This window comes from Podarcis gaigeae, assembly GCF_964106915.1.
Source record: "Podarcis gaigeae genome assembly, chromosome: 3".
In the NCBI taxonomy this organism is placed as follows: domain Eukaryota; kingdom Metazoa; phylum Chordata; class Lepidosauria; order Squamata; family Lacertidae; genus Podarcis; species Podarcis gaigeae.
This window is the reverse complement of record NC_139680.1, coordinates 105416801-105436803: the sequence shown is the minus strand read 5'-3', so window position 1 is coordinate 105436803 and position 20003 is coordinate 105416801. Positions and strand designations below refer to the sequence as shown.

Genomic DNA, 20003 nt, shown 5'->3' with positions numbered 1-20003 from the left:
TTATATGAATGAGTTGGTGGTTTAGAAAGACTCAGTGCTTTTTTTTCTAGGGGTATACAGGGGTACGCATACCCCTGAACATTTTGTGAATCTAAGTTTGGCCTTGTTGTGGGGCAGTATTTCATTATGGGTAGGAAAATGAGAGTACCCCGGAACAATTTTTTAGGGGGGGAAGTAGATTGAGTACGGACAGTGGCCAACCCTCCCCTCTGGGGCAGGAAGCTGTGAACTCCTCTTTGTCCTCTGGAATGTATGCTTCAGGGGGGAAAGAGGAGAAACAGGACAGGTGTCAGGACACTCAGGTTACCACTTAAACCCCTCCCGAAGAAGAAGAAGAAGAAGAGGAGGAGGAGGAGTTTGGATTTGATATCCCACTTTATCACTACCCGAAGGAGTCTCAAAGCGGCTAACATTCTCCTTTCCCTTCCTCCCCCACAACAAACACTCTGTGAGGTGAGTGGGGCTGAGAGACTTCAGAGACGTGTGACTGGCCCAAGGTCACCCAGCAGCTGCATGTGGAGGAGTGGAGACGCGAACCTGGTTCCCCAGATTATGAGACTGCCGCTCTTAACTACTACACCACGCTGGAACGCTCTGTCTCCCTAAACCCCTCCTTTTTGTGATGTATCAATGATGTAGTCTTAGGGGTGTAGCATGGGGATTAGGAGCTAATAAAAGTTGGGGTCTTCTTTTGTTCAGGGCTTCCATCTTGTTTCGTCTTGCTGTGAGTGGGAGTCCTGTCGCGACAGTTTCAAAAAAGACCAAGCCTACTGGCAGCTATTTTGCTCCAATATTCCTGGTTGATGTCCTTGCTTTTTGTTCAAGGGAGCCCTCGGATTACTCCGTTAACAGTTCGCAAACCTTGGGGGTCCCCATTGAGCATGCTCCTTCCTCCCCTCCTTCTGTTTCTCAATAGTTGCACTCTGGCCACAGAGCCATCAATCGAATCTCAGCTGTGAGGAGTTTGAGAACACTTTCCTAAAGTCCTGAAATCCAGCCCAGCCTTTTTGACTCTCCCTCAGTTGATGGGACTGGAGTTTCCCAAGTGCGGGGGGGGGGGGCTGGGCAGGGGCTGGGCAGGGGGCAAGAATGCATCTCAGACTGCTGTGCACAGACTTTGGTGATTATTATTAATAATAAAAACACCCAACAGAAAAACAAACTGCCGAGAGACTTACGAGACATACTGTTCTGGGGAAAAGTATGCCGTGGCCCAAAGCTATCAGACAACTGATAAATGGCATATGGACATGGCTTTATAACATAACGAAATGAAGAAAAAAATTCAATCCATTTTCCCTTCAGTTTAGACTGACACCTTATTTATCAAGTAACAAATCTGAATAATTAGAGGTTGTGTGCCACCCGATATTGTATTTCTTTTCTTGTTGCTGTTGGGGTTTTTTTTGTCTGCCTGCAGATTTCTGTGCATTTAATTTCAGGCACAACTAAGCGAAGACCCAAGCTGCAAGTAAGCAAACTCTTTAGCATAGGCATTTTTCAAGGCTGACGCTTGCCCAGATGATGGCCGACATGGAGAGGAATGCATAATGTTTCTGTACGTTCCGCAGAGCTACTGAGCTTGGCAATAGGCTGAAAATAAGGCCAAGCGAAAATCATTATATGCAGCTATGGCAGGAGCATTAGCCTTTTGCACTTGCAAACCTAATTAACAATTACCAAAAGAGCCAGTGTGGATATCTATGGCTGGATGTTGCTATTCATAGAATTGTAGAGTTGGGAGGAGCCATAAGGCTCATCCTGCAATATAAGAATCTTCCACCCAATGTGGGGTTTGAACCCACAGCCTGAGATTAAGAGTCCCATGCTCTAACCACTGAGCTATCCAGCCTGGATGGTGCCCAACCTGGAGCATAGAGCTCTGTTCACCCTTCACACCCCACCATGTAAAGACACCACAGAAAGCCACTCAAGGCTTTGCAACAGCTAGGCAACCTTCTCATTCTGCCCTCTGCAAGCGCTCTGGCGCCTGGTGTTGGTGCATGCGCCTGGTTCGGGAATCATGGGAACACACTCTGCAGGTGGTCAACAGGTCTGCTCCAAGTTGGGCAAAGGCTACAACTCATAACCCCCCCCCTAACTAAACGGCCTCGGCCCAGTATACCTGAAGGAGTGTCTCCACCTCCAGTGTTCAGCCAGGACACTGAGGTCTAGCGCCAAGGGCCTTCTGGTGGTTCCCTCCCTGTGAGAAGCAAAGTTACAGGGAAACAGGCAGAGGGCCTTATTGGTAGTGGCGCCCGCCCTGTGGAACACCTCCCATCAGATGTCAAAGAAATAAACAACTATCTGACCTTTAGAAGACATCGGAAGGCAGCCCTGTTTAGGGAAGTTTTTAATGTATGGTGTTTTATCATGGTTTTAATACAGTGGTACCTCGGGTTAAGTACTTAATTCGTTCCGGAGGTCCGTTCTTAACCTGAAACTGTTCTTAACCTGAAGCACCACTTTAGCTAATGGGGCCTCCCGCTGCCGCCGCGCCACCGGAGCACAATTTCTGTTCTCATCCTGAAGCAAAGTTCTTAACCTGAGGTACTATTTCTGGGTTAGCAGAGTCTGCAACCTGAAGCTTAAGTAACCGGAAACCCCGCCAGATGGGCGGGGTATAAGTAATAAAATTACTACTACCACTACTACTACTACTGTGATAAGCCCCAAATAATTCAGTAGGACTAACTTCTGAGCAGGCGTATTTAGGATTACACTGTTAGTTGGATACAATCCTAAATCTTTCTGGCTTCAACCACATTCAGGTCTCCTATCACGTATATGCATGCAATATACATCCTAGCATCAAACTATCCTTTTTATATATATTTTTAAAAAACAATAACCAAACAAACTTGCCGCTTCTGTTTTTGTTGTTGTTTGCTCAGATAAGCGGTATTAGATTACTGCTTGTCTTTAATCTGTCACGCAGTGGGTGGGAACTATAAATAGCGCAGGCAAGAATGGGCCTGTTGTCTTGGCTATACATATGATTAGTGAACATCAAGCTAAATTCATTACAATAGGCTTAATTTAATTTGAACCGTCTAAATGTTCTGAGTGTGTGTGTGTGTGTGTATCACATTTATGAACAAATTGGGCTGACATATGCATCTAAAAAATGGATGAGAGAGAACTCGTAGGACCACACCAAGAGAGTAAAAATCAGAATGCTAATCCATGCTGAGTGACAAAACCACACACACACACACACATCCCACACAAAACTATAGGAAACCAGGGAAATTCTTCATATTGCTCATTGTTTGAGGCAGCAGTACAAAACATTAACTGATATAATAATAATAATAATAATAATAATAATAATAATAATAATAATTTATTATTTATACCCCGCCCATCTGGCTGGGCCTCCCCAGCCACTCTGGGCGGCTTCCATAAAAACCAAAAATACAGTAAAATATCACACGTTAAAAACTTCCCTGATATCTGTTTGATGTTCCTTCCTGCAAAAAGAAGAAAATATCTACTTTTTTATAAAGGAAATCAGAACAAATCCGCCTTGTCGCCCTCCCCCCCCTTGCCCTCTCCCCAAAACATTTTCCCTTATGAAGGAGGTTGGGAGACAGGACTGCCCAGTATGTGTGACAGAGTGGTGCTGTTCATGTTTTGGTCTTGCTCATGAGTCTGTTCCTGAACAGGGCTGGGGAATATCACAGTGGAGAAAACAAGTCCTATATAAGCCCATATGAAGACGCCCTAGGGTACAATCAAATGAAAAGATTGATGGGATTGAGATACAGTGAAATCACGGAAGAGGAAAACGACGTTTCAGCTTAACAAAATCTCCCTTATTGGAAATCTTTCCTGCTGGCCCTTTGCGAACAACTGATACTTGATTATCTTCTGAGGTGGGGAGGGTTTTGTCCAGAACCCACGCAACCACCAAAGCTGCTTAAACTGAAAGTGGGTAATAGGAGGTGTAAAATCTGCCAAGATTATATATATATATATATATATATATATATATATATATATATGCAGGTTTTGGTGTCCTCGGGTGTCTTCCCGTGTAAAAGTTGGGGTGTCTAGGCGACGTTTCGACGAGGTCTCACTCGTCATCTTCAGGCTGGTGCTTTCGGCTTCTTGTTACTGGAACAGAGCGGGATCTCAATGTTTGAGTTCCTATAAATACTGTAGAGGGGGTGTGGTGTCTAGCCTCCAATGTTCTGGGCAGAGAGGAAGTTCCCAGGCTAGTGTGCCTTTTCTTCTTTTGTTCCTTAATTACTTGAGAGATACCTTGAGTGATTTCTTGAGTGATATCCTGAGTACCACTTAGGTGGGTCATTAGGTGTGGATTAGTTGCTAAAGTCTTTGTGTCTTGACCTCTTGAACTTTGTGAAGAGTTTTCCTGAGAAGATGGCTGTATTGCACTTAGTTGTGCTTTGGCTTGGCTTCGTGTATAGGGGCGAGCTGTGGTTTTGTGGCTTGTGTCAGCCAGATCTGTGTAGGGATTGCAGGGGGGTGCAGCATCCGGAGGTGCCACCATGGATTGGCTACTGGATGGTGTCAGTAATTCATCTGTGGAGAGGGTCTGGGTTTGGGTCTGGTGTGGTTGATTGGTGTTGGCGTTCTGTGTGCCTCTGGATCTGGTGTCAGTTTTTGTGGGGAGGGCTAATTTCCAGATGTCTGGCAAGCGGGATGTGTCGTCACGCTTGTTCATGTTGTGAGGGTGTTTCTCTATCTCGATGGCTTCCATGATTATTCTCTTGTGGTGATGTTCCGTGTTAAAGAGCAATTTGGAATCTGCAAAATTAATTTCGTGTCCTGTTTCTTTCATGTGTTGGAAAAGAGAGGAAGTTTTTTCTTCTTTTTTGACGGCATTCTTGTGTTCTGCGATACGTGCATTTATTCGTCTGTTTGTTTGTCCAATGTACGTGGCTGGGCAGACTTTGCAGGGTATTTCATAGATCCCTTGGTTTTCCAACTGGATTTTATCCTTGGGGTTTCTGAGGATATTGGCTATTTTTTGGTTGGTGCAAAAGGCTGTTTTGATATTGTGTTTATGGAGGATTTTGCTAATTTTATCTGTAGTGCCCTTGATATAAGGAAGGAGGGCCATGCCATTGTTTTCTTCTGTGTCTTGGTTTTTGGGGGGTGTTTCCTTTTGGATTAGCTTCGTAATCCTGTTTTGCTGGTATCCATTGGCAATTAACACATTTGAGAGATTCTGTAACTCAGTTGTCAAGTGGTCTTTGTCAGCCAGGCGTTTGGTTCTGGAGATGAGAGTCTTGGCTACGGAGTTTATTTGTGCAGGGTGGTGGTGTGATTGTGCATGTAAGTAGCGGTTGGTGTGTGTTTTTTTCTGGTAGATAGTGTGTCCTAGGGAGCCATCAGGTTTTTTGTAGATTAGGACGTCAAGGAAGGGAAGTTGGTTGTTGGCTTCTATTTCCATAGTGAATTGTATTTTGGGGTGTAAGTTGTTGAGATGTGTGAGGAAGCTATCCAGTTTTTCCTTCCCGTGTGGCCAAATTACAAAGGTGTCGTCAACATATCTGAGCCAAAGTTTGGGTTTGTGTTCTGACTTGTCTAAAGCATTGGTTTCAAAGTGTTCCATGTACAGGTTTGCGATGACCGGTGAGAGGGGTGATCCCATAGGTGCTCCTTCTATCTGTTTGTATCTTTGTCCATTGTGGATGAAGTACGTGTTGGTTAGGCAGTGGTTGGTCAGGTCCAAGATGTATTCGGGGGGATTGTATTTGTTTTGAATAGCTGTCAAGGCTTCATTAATGGGCACTTGTGTGAAGAGAGATACAACATCGAAGCTCACAAGTAGGTCATTAGGATGTAGGTTTTGCTTCTTTACACGGGAAGGAAAAACTGGATAGCTTCCTCACACATCTCAACAACTTACACCCCAAAATACAATTCACTATGGAAATAGAAGCCAACAACCAACTTCCCTTCCTTGACGTCCTAATCTACAAAAAACCTGATGGCTCCCTAGGACACACTATCTACCAGAAAAAAACACACACCAACCGCTACTTACATGCACAATCACACCACCACCCTGCACAAATAAACTCCGTAGCCAAGACTCTCATCTCCAGAACCAAACGCCTGGCTGACAAAGACCACTTGACAACTGAGTTACAGAATCTCTCAAATGTGTTAATTGCCAATGGATACCAGCAAAACAGGATTACGAAGCTAATCCAAAAGGAAACACCCCCCAAAAACCAAGACACAGAAGAAAACAATGGCATGGCCCTCCTTCCTTATATCAAGGGCACTACAGATAAAATTAGCAAAATCCTCCATAAACACAATATCAAAACAGCCTTTTGCACCAACCAAAAAATAGCCAATATCCTCAGAAACCCCAAGGATAAAATCCAGTTGGAAAACCAAGGGATCTATGAAATACCCTGCAAAGTCTGCCCAGCCACGTACATTGGACAAACAAACAGACGAATAAATGCACGTATCGCAGAACACAAGAATGCCGTCAAAAAAGAAGAAAAAACTTCCTCTCTTTTCCAACACATGAAAGAAACAGGACACGAAATTAATTTTGCAGATTCCAAATTGCTCTTTAACACGGAACATCACCACAAGAGAATAATCATGGAAGCCATCGAGATAGAGAAACACCCTCACAACATGAACAAGCGTGACGACACATCCCGCTTGCCAGACATCTGGAAATTAGCCCTCCCCACAAAAACTGACACCAGATCCAGAGGCACACAGAACGCCAACACCAATCAACCACACCAGACCCAAACCCAGACCCTCTCCACAGATGAATTACTGACACCATCCAGTAGCCAATCCATGGTGGCACCTCCGGATGCTGCACCCCCCTGCAATCCCTACACAGATCTGGCTGACACAAGCCACAAAACCACAGCTCGCCCCTATACACGAAGCCAAGCCAAAGCACAACTAAGTGCAATACAGCCATCTTCTCAGGAAAACTCTTCACAAAGTTCAAGAGGTCAAGACACAAAGACTTTAGCAACTAATCCACACCTAATGACCCACCTAAGTGGTACTCAGGATATCACTCAAGAAATCACTCAAGGTATCTCTCAAGTAATTAAGGAACAAAAGAAGAAAAGGCACACTAGCCTGGGAACTTCCTCTCTGCCCAGAACATTGGAGGCTAGACACCACACCCCCTCTACAGTATTTATAGGAACTCAAACATTGAGATCCCGCTCTGTTCCAGTAACAAGAAGCCGAAAGCACCAGCCTGAAGATGACGAGTGAGACCTCGTCGAAACGTCGCCTAGACACCCCAACTTTTACACGGGAAGACACCCGAGGACACCAAAACCTGCATTCCTGTACCCGTGAAAATCTACGAAAGCAAATATATATATATATATATATATGGCAAAATTCCCAGATTGGCAGGAGTCACTTGAGTGGCTTTCTTTTTCTTTTTGACATTTTCCCTTCCATTTTAAAGTTAACACTGATTCACAATGAAATTCTCAAGTTATGGAAATCTTTAGGCAGTCCTAAGAAGCTGGAGGTGTCGGTGTAAACTCTTCCCCCATCCCTGTTAGTTAACCGGCTCATATAGTAGCATCTACGTTTCTGTCCTACATGATGCCCTGTCCATGATGCTGGTTGGGAACAATGGAGGGTGAAGGAAGAGGGGAGGTGTGGGGTGCCATCTGATAAGTTAATGCCCGGTTGCTGCCTTACTATTACTGGTGCTGCTTCTACAATAGAGACGGGGAAACGGTCAGTTTTGCTTCTCCCAGGTTCTCATCCTTCCAGTCTTCAGTTCAGTTCTCTACATTTCCACATCATTTTCCCGAATTTGTCTTTAAAATGAAGAAGGGGGAAAAAGTCCTTGTGAAAATCCATCAGCATTTGGGTCCAAATTCCAATATGCAACTTCCCTTAATATGTTAGGAGTTCAGCCTACACTTGAGTAGGACCATGGCAGAGACACATGCCCAAATGGCATGTTCTCTTCCTCCTGGTCGATTGTCCGGGAGCTTCAAAAGTTTTCTTCTGCCTGAACATCACAGTGACTGATTCCAACTGACACTGGCACACTTAGGGATCCACTGAGTTTGCGCATCTCGCGTGACAGACCTCAGCAACTCAGCATTTTGGCTAATCTACTTTATTTACATATAAACACACACGGAGCACTGCAACATGGCTCCCTCTCTCTCTAGCATCAGACAGCAAAGAGAAAAAGAACAAGAGGACAATAGTCCCACTTCAGGAAACACAGTAACACAAACATCCTGTCTCTGTCACATCCCACTCTGTGGAGTCAAAACATACACCGTCATGTGAAAGACAACAATCCCATGACTGCAATCATAGATCAGGAATTCTAACAATACACAGTAATGCATTTCCATATGTTATTTTTACTCCTAGAATCGTAGCGCTGAAGGCACCTGGAGGGTCATCTAATCCAACCCCCTGCAATGCAGGAATCTCAACACGTGGTTCCCCATCCAATCAAAAACCTTAGCAGACCCTGCTTAGCTTCTTAAATGTGCTAGCAGTTTTACTGCTGCGCCACTAGAGCTGGACATAATCTGAAAACAGACTCGCTGAAGAGTGCCACCTAGTCACTGTGATCAATGTCTAGTGTTCATTTCACCTTTTGTAATTGATAACAGGACACCACCAGGATAAAATAAATGACTGGCTTGATCTTTTCAGGGGCTCTGGGTAAGCTGTCCCCAGTGTCTGGTGCCCATGCCTACTATTGCTTGCCCCCTCTTCCTACACACGCTCATACGAAGGCTTATGCAATGGCAGCAGTCTAAATGTATCTCCGAGGTCTAAGCCTTTCATTAAGAACAAAAAGATAATGAAGGAATTAAAAAAAGTATCAAATAGCCAGGATCCAAAGTTGCTATGGAAATTGGTGATTCGGCTTTTCAATTTTCAATTCTCAAGCAAGGGGGAAAGTGTACAAAGATAATATCAATACATCCCCCACACCACAAGGCCAAAGATGATAACCTATGAAGCTTATTTAAAATAGACATCCATCTTTAGTTGAGCTTTGATGCATTTTTCAGTTGCATTCTTCCTTCCTGGGGAATCTTTTAGGAGCTGCATTCCATTGGTACATGGGGCCAAACATTCATTTGTATTCATAATTTGCCCTAGCATGTGCATTTTGGTATATATTATTTGGCTGCAAAACTGTGCTGCAAAATTCAGAGAAGAGCAAATTTCGAAGAACAGCTGTGTTTCGTTCTGCATATTGTTTCAGAAAGTACAAAATAGGGAAATTTGAGAGCCAATGTGGTGTAGTGGTTAAGAGCGGTAGTCTTGTAATCTGGGGAACCGGGTTCGTGTCTCCGCTCCTCCACATGCAGCTGCTGGGTGACCTTGGACCAGTCACACTTCTTTGAAGTCTCTCAGCCTCACTCACCTCACAGAGTGTTTGTTGTGGGGGAGGAAGGGAAAGAAGGATGTTAGCCGCTTTGAGACTCCTGAAGGGGAGTGAAAGGCGGGATATCAAATCCAAACTCTTAAATTTGCCTTAAAATGCAAATGGGATTGAATAATAATAATAATAATAATAATAATAATAATAATAATAATAATAATAATTTATTATTTATACCCCACCCATCTGGCTGGGCCTCCCCAGCCACTTTGGGCAGCTTCCATAAAAACCAAAAATACAGTAAAATATCACACGTTAAAAACTTGTGAATGGGTGGTGTTCAATGCTAGTCCTACTCAAAGTAGACCAACAGAAGTTAATGGGCATGACTAACTGGGCATTACTAGCAGGAACCACTACTGCGTATTTCTTACTCTCATAGGAACCACATTGGTATTTTTATTTTGCAAAAATGAAAGAAGTCTGGCTCCACTCTTAAGAGAACTGGAATAACTGCATGTTTACAATGCAAAATAAAATGAGCAAATAAATGAATAAGGGTAGAGGAAGCATCTGGAAAACTATATAAAAAAAATTATTTAATCTGAAAATTTGCTTGTTGTGAATGATGAACAAGTTGTACCTTAGCCGTTTTGAAAAGGAGCCTTTTCAACTCGGCAGTAACATAACATTACATCCAGATTCCTCTAAGCCAAGAATTTCAATGAAGATCAATTAAGTCTCTCTCTAATTTAGTGGGCCTCTGCCAGGCTTTGGGCATGAAGAAGCTGGCAAAGAAAATGATATTCAATTGACTTTTGAGGATTAGATGCCAGCCAGTGCATATTAATCAGCTAATAGCATGCACCCAACAGGTACCATGGGATCTCATTAATAGTGGTACGTAATTAATGCAATGATGAAGGGAGCGACCCAAAAATTACAGGTGATGTGGGTCTGTGCGGACAAACAGTTCACAGGCAACCACACATATCTGTCACTTTTTTGGCTCCTCTATGCCATTTTTCTAATATCATTTTGAGACAGCAAAGTGAGAAAGGGAGGGAGACAGAGAAGTGCAGGATTATTAATCATAGAGAAACATTCTGTTACTCAGCAATAGATGGCTATCAAAATAAACAACACAATAGTTGAGTTGGAAGGGACCCTGAGGGTCATCTAGTCCAACCATGACAGATGACCATCCAACCTCTTCTTAAAAACCTCCAAGCAAGGAGAGTCCACCGCCTCCCGAGAGATTCCATTCCACTGTTGAACAGTAGTCAGAAAGTTCTTCCTGATGTTTAGCTTTTCTATGGACTGCCTGAATAGAGCTTCAGACCACCAGTGGTCTACAGACCACAGATGGAAAACTTCTCTGGTCGCTGTTAATGCCCCCTGCAGAACCATCTTTTAGCCACTGGCTAAACAAAAGCCTTGAGAAAAGGTCATGTCCTTACTCTGCAAGGCCATAAAATAGCATTTTTGTTGCTGCGTGTTATACTGAAACCATTAATTTGGCCCCAAGTGTAGACAGGTTTGGCCACTACCGACCAGGGGACAATGTTCCTTCCATTCTCCTAAAGTCAATACCAGCTCATTGGCCAAACTTCTGAAATATCAAGTTGATCCCCACGCACCTTTATAACTGCTTATATGCTGGAAACAGCAGGCCGAACGTCAGCCTTTTGTCCCTGTAGCCTGATATTCTGTTACTTTTTAAATATATTTTTAATGTGCTTGCTTCTTTTTATTTTATTTTCCATATGTTAAATGTTGAGGTGGCCGGATGTGTAGGAACTCGTTTTAAAATCTCAGCGCATCCGGAATATGACTCGTGCACTCCTATATGTAATCGCCCATGTGGAAGTTCATTTAGCAAACATTTCCAAGGTGGTTAAGTGCTTGTTAAATAAATCTTTATACGACTGCTCAGATTGCCTGTAGGCTTGCAAAGGATCCCACTGCTCTCAGAGCCATCTGTTAGAACCTGGGCCGCACTGACTCATGATGAGAAACATGAGGAACAGCTCATTCACAAGCATACTAATTCAAATTGGCTGGAGTTGTCCGTAAGCCAGTGAAAGAATCAGATTCAGAGATGACATCAACTGCAGCAGGAAGTCTACTGACCCCAGATCTGTGGCTGGTGTGTAATTCAGTAATTCTGCTTAAAAATAAGGCTGTGGACACAGGTTTTATTCTATAATCAATGGAGTCTGAGTACTTCTTTTTCCTATGTAGTCCACACACACAGAGGCTAGATCTATTGCATTTTTTTTTTTTTTTGGCTGCTTGAGAAACTAGTTTCATCTGGAAATAAAAGCTTGTAGATTGCTTCTGTGTTACCCTGCAGTGTGACCATCTGAAAACATATGTAGGTAGTCTCAGCAATGGAGGAGAGGTATCTGCATACCTGCCTAATGACATTAGTGGATGGGCACATAAGGTAAAGGGACCCCTGACCATTAGGTCTAGTCGTGGCCGACTCTGGGGTTGCGGCACTCATCTCGCTTTATTGGCCGAGGGAGCCGGCGTACAGCTTCTGGGTCATGTGGCCAGCATGACTAAGCCGCTTCTGGTGAACCAGAGCAGCGCATGGAAATGCCGTTTACCTTCCCGCCGGAGCGGTACCTATTTATCTGCTTGCCCTTTGACGTGCTTTTGAACTGCTAGGTTGGCAGGAGCAGGGACCGAGCAACGGGAGCTCACCCCGTCGCGGGGATTCGAACCGCCGACCTTCTGATCGGCAAGTCCTAGGCTCTGTGATTTAACCCACAGCGCCACCATACTGAGATCATAATTACCACTTCCTTCTTCCTTCACCTGGGCATGTGTAGAGAAGAAACGTAATGGATAACGTAATCAAGAGCAGGGTTTTTAAGTGTGCATCAAATAACTATACCCACCTTGTGGGTCACAGAATCTAGACTAAATCTATTCATCATCATTATCATCATCATCTGTGATCCACTCAAATACTGTAATCTATTGTTTTACTTAGGGTTGCCAGATTCCTCAAAGTGAAAATCAAGATAAAATGGTTGAGCTTTTCCTGGTTTTCCCAGACATTTTGCCGATTCAGTGAAAACCCTGCCCCACCCCCCGATGCCATTTTGCTGCCCAATTCCTGGATGTGTCTGGGGAAACCCAGGCATATGGCAGGCCTAACTTACACACACAGCTAGATCGGTCTGAAATTCATTGGCCATTCAGAAGATTTAAGGAAGATCGTCTTAACAATCGACTCCCATGGAAACACATCGTTTACCTAACAAAAGGTGGAGCAAGCTTGTTATAATAATAATAATAATTTATTATTTATAGCCCGCCCATCTGGCTGGGTTTCCCTAGCCACTCTGCTCTAGAGGGTAGGACTCAAACCAATGGCTTCAAGTTACAAGAAAGGAGATTCTGAGTAAACACCAGGAAGAACTTTCTGACAGCAAGAGCTGTTCAACAGTGGAACGGTCAGTGACGTGCAGTGAATTTTTTCGTAGGAGAACAGTTAGGGCCAGAAGTGCCAGCTTGCAAGGGTGATTGGGAGTGGCAGCGATGTTGTTCCTGCGAGCATCATGCCTCTCTCATTCTGCTGGGCAGAAGCTTCCCGGAAGGATGTGCCAGGGGAAGGTTTAGGGGGCTACCCTAGTCCCCCTAGTCCACTGACCCCATACCACGGCTAGAGTGAGGTCATAGGCAGCCAAGCAACTGTGTACAAAGTGTCAGCCTATGAAGCAGATCTGATACCCACTTAGACAATTATCCCCTTTCCCTCAAAAAAGGACAAAGAAAGGTATTTGCTTGAAGTGGAATGCTCTCCCCAGGGAAGTTCATCGTTCATTATACACCTTTAGGCACCAGGCAAAAACATTCCTTTTTAATCAGGCCTTTGGTTGATCTGATTACATCCTATGCCCTTATAAAATGTGGGGTTTTTTGGGGGGAGTTTATTGGGTTATTGTTTTCATTTTGATTATGTATTTTGTGGTTTCATATTTTGATTTTATTCTGTGAACCACCCTGAGACCCCTGGGTATAGGGCAATATAATAATAATAATAATAATAATAATAATAATAATAATAATACGCGTAAGTGTAAATGTAGAAATACTTACTAGAATTGAAATAGAAATATAATCTATTTCACCACAGTGAGACAAGTGGCCAGGTGACCGATGTACCTTCTTGGTCCAGGTGATGGTCCAGGTGATGGTCCAGGTGATGAGGGACTACTAGGCCTCTCCTGCTCTCCCTTGCTATAGTTCTTTAGCTTTAAACATGGCAGCTCTTCAGTCAGATGGTGTCTTCCAATAGAGGTGTGGCCTCCAAAAAGTAGGGCGCCAGGGAGTCCTGTGCTTCTCCATTTCCCCCCTCTCTACCTCTCTGGGAGGTTCAGAGAACAGCCTAGTAGAGCCAACAGGATGCCATTTCAAATATTCAGTATGCCTTCACTTCTGTCCTATGTGTAAACGGCAGACTCTGAACGCAGAAGAAAAGGACAGCAATATCGGAAGACCGAAAGCTCCGGGAACAATAACCTGCGGAGGAAGTAGAAAGTGGGGTCAAGGCAGGCAGAGCAAGATCCAGAAGCCTCCCCTCTGGCTTTTTCTTTCATTCTCTGAGGCTCCAGAAACGTTGAGGAATCTTACAATCCATTTAATTAGTTACCTGGGGAGCTCAGCATCTACGTGTAGGGCAAACTGTGTGGTGCATGTTTAATTATGCCCCTTTCGTTCGACTGGTTCCAAAGAATAAAAGTGTCTGTGTAAGTTCCGTTGGGGGTCGCTGCCCACATTATGCCATTCATAATGTTCTTGTTATATCCTGTGGGGTTTTTTAAAAAGAAGGACTACATCTGTTGCATTTTGCAAATCATGGGTCTTGGCCCTTCCACAGTTCAGGGGCAAGCCCAAGAATTATACAGTTTTCTTCTGCTTCTATATAAGAATGTTATGAAGAGCCAAGAACTGCTTCTTCTGGAAGGACAAATGTATGGTGTGGGTGTGACTTGAGTTGGCAGTATATATATCTAAAATAATAAATAACATAGATAAAGCTCGGTCTGCCCTTATCCAGCCCCTCATCTGCCTATCTGGTAACCAGTCAGCTTCCCCCACCTTAGTCTCCTTGTTATCCTTGTAAACCTCAGCAGGGAGGAAGAGGATGGGGACAAAGTAGAATTGGTTGGCTCCACCTGTCATTGGCTCTGGCGCCACCTGCAGTTGGCCTCCTTGCCTACCAATCCCAACAGGCACCAGCCATCACTGGTTCACTGAGGAGATGATAAGTCTCTGCCTCAGTGGGTCCTCATTCAGATTGCAGATAAAAGTTAATGTGATTGAATGTGTCTCTATAAAAACGAAGAGAAGACCCATCTTTGAAGATGGCTATCATATCTCCTTCTCAGTCTTCTCTTTTCCAGGCTAAATAAACCCAACTCCCTCAACTGTTCCTCATGAGGCTTGGTTTCCAGACCCTTGATCATCTTGGTTGCCCTCCTCTGCTCATGTTTCACCTTGTCAACATTCTTCTTAAATTTTGGTGCCCAAAACTGGACACCGGAACTTCAGGGGAGCTCTGACCACAGCAGAATAGACTGGTTCTATTACTTCCTTAATCTGGGCACTATACTTCTGTTGATGCAGCCTAGAATAGCATACAGAGCTACGGTTTCCAGAATTCCCTGGAAAGAGGAATAGATTGGGAAACCAGTTCAGAAATAGCTGCTCTTATAGGAGAATAGGGGTCTCCTAACAGCTCTTGCCACCTTTAACAGCCTACAGCTCCCAGAATTCTTTGGGGGGAGCCATGATTGTTTAAGATGGTATCATAGTGCTTTAAATATATGACATGAATATGGCCTTCATGAATCATGCTTGACTACTATGACAGTCTTTTTTGTCAATTGGTATGTGTGGGTGTTCAGACACCCCTGTTCCAGTCCCTATTCCCATTCCCTCTTCTGAGGTCCCAAGGTGTGCACAAACACACTTTCTTCTCCCCGTGCCAAAACTTTGGCCATTACTTGACTATTTAGCTGTCATGACTTATGGAGAATTTCAGAAAAATATCATTATTATTGTGCCCTTTATGTACACTGATCTCCTGCTGCCTTTTAAAATTTCAAAATGATGCAGAGAACATGTAGCTCTGAGGAATTTCTGTGCATTTACTTCAGTTTTTTTAAAAAAAAGAAATGGAAAAGATTGTATAGCTTTCTTTCTTTTCCTGGTGAGAATTGATTGCTCTGAGAATAGTTAATACCCCTGAGAGGTTTTTTTAAAGCTTTCATTTCAAATTGCTCCTAACGTTGCCTATTAAAAACACTTTTAAAAAACCCACCGAAACCTTCAGGCCTAGAGAACGGAAATCAATGGTATACCACAGATATTTTCAAGAAAAAGAAAGGTAGTTTTCCCACTTCATTTTCCCCTAGAACTGTAGCTTCACCTCAGGCTCTGAGTTCATATCAAACCGGGGGGGGGGGGGTACCAATTGCCTTGTAAACCTCTCCTCCCTCTGACAAAAATTAAGCAAGCCCTGTCCTGGATTTTGCCCAGCATTCGTTTGAATTTGACCTTCCATGATGGAGTTTTGTTTTCATTAGTGTTCTAGCGCAGTTATTTCAATACCGAAGGAGCCTTATTAATCAATCCATTAATTAATTTCTTATGTTTATATGCCACCTTTCCCCCCAAGGAGCTCAAGGTGGTTCTCCCGCCCCCATTTGATCCTGTGTGAGGCAAAGACTCGCCCAAGGTGAGCTTCAGGAACATGGGCGGGATCTGTGTGGCTGTCAACTTACAGATTTGAAAATAAGGGACCATCAGCCTTGAAAATAAGGGATCAGCAGCCAAAAAAAGGGATTTTCCAACACAGGTATGTTCAACTTCTGAGCCCCTCCAAGCCAAAGGCAGAAAGCCCAGCCAGCAGCCAAATGAAGCCTCAAGCGGTGGTTCCCACAGCGCAGCAACCCGGCAAAGGGGATGCAGCAAGGAAAACCACTGTCACCTCTCCGCTGGGAAGCGCTGAGCAAAGGCGAGTCCCCAGGCAATGCGGCCGATTTGATCGGCACAAGGCATGCAAGCTCCACCCCCCCAGTCATTCTTAGACTTCTTATTGGGTGAGCAACACAGCCAAGCAACACAGTTGGAGCCTCCCTCCTCCCTTGCCGGCAGGGAGGGAGGGAGAGGAGCTGCTTCCTATGAAACCCAGGAAATTTAAGGGACATCATCAATAAGGGACAGCGCTGGGATAAGGGACTTTCCTGCCAAATAAGGAAATTGACAGCTATGCCTTTTCCGCTCCTGTGAAAACAATACACACTATGCAACACACTTTTGTTTTAAAGTTTAAAAAGAACACATGACTTTTACTTGGTGTTCTTGTCAGACTGAATGTACAAGACAGGCAGGAAATACTTATGTTACCAAAACATATTTACATGGTTTTGCATCCGAGACTGACTAATATTTGCAGAGCGGCTGAACAGTCGATAACTGAACTAACGGGGGCAGGGATCACCCTCAGGCATATGACATCACAGAATTCTATACTACAACATTAATACTTTGCATAGTATTTAGGAAGCACGATTCCCACAATCCGAACCTTGTTCTCCCAGGTCAGCACTCTAACCATTACTGTGATCAAAACAAAAAAAATCCTTCCAGTAGGACCTTAAAGACCAACTAAGTTAAAACTGTGATGTTTTACTGTTGCTTTGGCCATTGGCTAATGTGAATAAAGTTTTCTTTCTCTCTCTCTCTCTCTCTCTCTCTCTCTCTCTCTCTCTCTTGCCATGCTTAAGGAGTGTTGCTGAATGGAATTGTATTACCTTTAAACCCCAAGATGAACTTTAAGGAGCCACTTCCTAGTCCTGAAATCCTGTGAATTGCCACTCTAGGGAGACTTACCCAATAGGACTTATTTCTGAGTAAGCATGTCTCTTATTACACTGCACATCATATGATACATACGTTCAAACAGTCATTATTTTCTCATCCCTGACCCTGGTCACCCACTGCCCTGTTTCTCTTTATTTGTGCAATTAAAGAATGTCATATTCACATTTTAGGGCAAGTTGTCAGGAGTTGGCATTATCCTGGGGATAAGCTCCCTCCCATCTAGAGAACCCAACTGGGATCTGGGAAGAGAATAACTGGCAGGTAATGGATGCCTCTCGCCTCTCTTGATGTATTTATTTATTTATAACCTTTACTCCACACTGGCCCAGTTCACTGGCCTTAACCACCCTGTTGGATGACTTCTGCTGAGAGAGGTACAAGGGGAACATAGGAGGTGGCCTTATCCTGAGTCAGACCATTGCTGCATGTAGCTCAGTACTGCCGATACTGACTGTCAGGGCTTCAAACAGGGATCTCTCCCAAACCCACCTGGAACTGCATTCCTAATCTGGAGTGCCACAGGTTTCTCCACCCCTGTTTCAGGGGCAGGTGTGTGAGACCCTCCCCAAACTGCCCTGGTAGGCATTCCTCTCCTTACCAATGGCGTCACATGAGAGTCTGGACATGTGGTTATTACCAAGCTTGTGGTATTACTTCAATCTAGAGCGTTTAACCAAAATAAGCCCCCCCCCTTTTTTTATTCCTAAAACGCAGAGAGCCAAAGGCATCAACAAAAGCAGGTGATTTAGAAAAGAGAACAGTGAAAGGAAAATGTACTTCTAACTTGGCTAGTGCAGCTGCCTCGCTGATAGCTTCACAAGCCAAGATGTACAACTTAATTACTGCCCTGAAAGACAGGATACTCAAGACAGGACAGATTAATGGCACGCAGCATCTTCCCAAGATTGGGTGACTTCAGACTCTGGCCAAAGGAGAAAACAAAACAAAACCCTCTTCCAGGCAGAATTTTTCCTTAGCATCTCTTTGGCCACTGGGGGCTTGGTGTCTAGGGGTGTTGCAGGCATTCAGGAAGAGGGCTTTGAAGGGCTTCTTCCCAGTGGATATTACGCCCAGAGCCTCTGAATCCTGCCTGGGATTCTAGGACTAGTAGCCTCAGTCCATGGAAGGGAAGATGATCCACAGGGACCTGAAGTTGCTCATGGTCACTGCCTGGGAAAGGGAGTAGCAAAGGCAGTGGAGGGAGATGGCCAGATGAGAAAAAGGGCTCCTTCAAGAGCTGTATATAAGAGAGAGACTCCTGCAAGGGGAGGTGGGCCTATAGGAAAATCACCCCCAAAACCAGTATTGTGATTTCCTCTCACCCCAGCAGAGGTCGGGACAGAATGAAAGAAAAGGGAGCGTTTTTGGAGACTCTCTGCAGCTGCCACCTGGGCTCGCTCGTCAACAGTTCTGATAATGAAGATGTTTCTCTTCCTTAATTTATAACTAGTATCTTGTAAACTTTGGCTTGACCTTGCATTTGGCACTGCCTAGCAAAGTGCTCAGCCCAGCCCCGCTTCATGCAGCCTCACAGTTTAGGGGAGTTAGAACAATAAAACAATGAGATAAAACAATAAATTAAAACAACAAAACGAAGCACTAAAAGGAGTTAAGAAATAAAATGGAAGAGAGGATAAAAACAAATGCTAAGGGTTGGTTATAGAGCAGAAACTTGCCTTAGAGTTGGCCTTAGAGCTCAAAACTCTGCTTCAACATTCGGCAGCCATCTTCCCCTCCCGAAAAGGCACCTTCCTATTTTCCTAGCTGTGTGGGCCTGCACTGCAATCGTAAGGCACTTGACAACTGTAACCTGTTATGAATCTGATATGTTTCCCCCAAGAATTCTAGAAATCATGAAATTACGACCGTGGTCTTTCTCCTTCTACCTTAACAGGGAAACTCACTCACCTTGCCTTGTCCTGGCCTGGCCTGGGAGTGAGTTGTGGCAATAGCAACAAAGCAAAGGGTATATTATTGGTGGCCTGCTCTGCAGGGCTGGTGCTAGGGCAAGTAGGGATGACCCATCTTCACAGATTAGGCCTAGCAGAGAGCATTGTGATGAGAGCCTCTCAACCCTCTGATGTCATGAACTGTGATGTCAAATGCCTTTATGACCAAGAGTTATATAAAAAAAACCCCACACCAGGTTCTTTCTTGGCCCCTTTACACCTGAGGTGCTCCTGGCCACTTCTGTTTTCACTCAGTTATGAGGAAGAGGTAGTTCTGAGCGCTTATTGCTAAGTGCCAGTAAGAGATCTCTGAGTCACAACATTTCCCCGTCTACCGTATTCTAAGCCATGTTCCATAAAGTGTACCATGTGGCCATTATAATCTCTTACTGCCAGCAAATCACAGATGGCCAGTTGTACTTGCTATTAAAAGTAACCATCCACGAACGAGGCCAGAGTGGCATGAACGTTTTATTGGGAGAGCTAAAAAATAATTGCATATTTCATGTAAGCAGGCATTTGGACTGCCCTTCAGAAGACTCCCTTAGTTTGAAAGAGGAACAGGAGGCGGGGAAGAGGGCAGTGGCGCTTTCCTTTTGGTGCCTTGTTCCTTCCATCCTTTCCCAATGGAAGTGGCCCTGCCACTTGAGGAAGGGTTGTAGCTCAGTGGTAGAACATTTGCTTTGCATGCAGAAGGTCCCAGGTTCAATCTCTAGCATCTCCAGGTATGGCTGGGAGAGAACCCTGCCTAAGATCCTGGCAAATCCTTGCCAGTCAGTGTAGAAAGG

The 20003-nt window shown here is 44.3% G+C and overlaps 1 long non-coding RNA gene across 2 annotated transcripts; it reads right to left on the bottom strand.

Annotated features, from left to right (window-relative positions):
* Positions 1-982: 982 nt before the first annotated feature.
* Positions 983-14724, bottom strand: LOC310842151. Of its 2 annotated transcripts, XR_014562934.1 has the most exons (4): positions 14477-14724; positions 13475-13897; positions 7690-7811; positions 983-1593 (listed from the first exon to the last, which is right to left on the bottom strand). It is a non-coding gene; the product is annotated as an uncharacterized lncRNA (long non-coding RNA). The 2 variants fall into 2 exon arrangements; XR_014562935.1 differs by lacking the exon at positions 983-1593 and having other exon boundaries at positions 7371-7811; positions 14477-14722.
* Positions 14725-20003: the final 5279 nt, after the last annotated feature.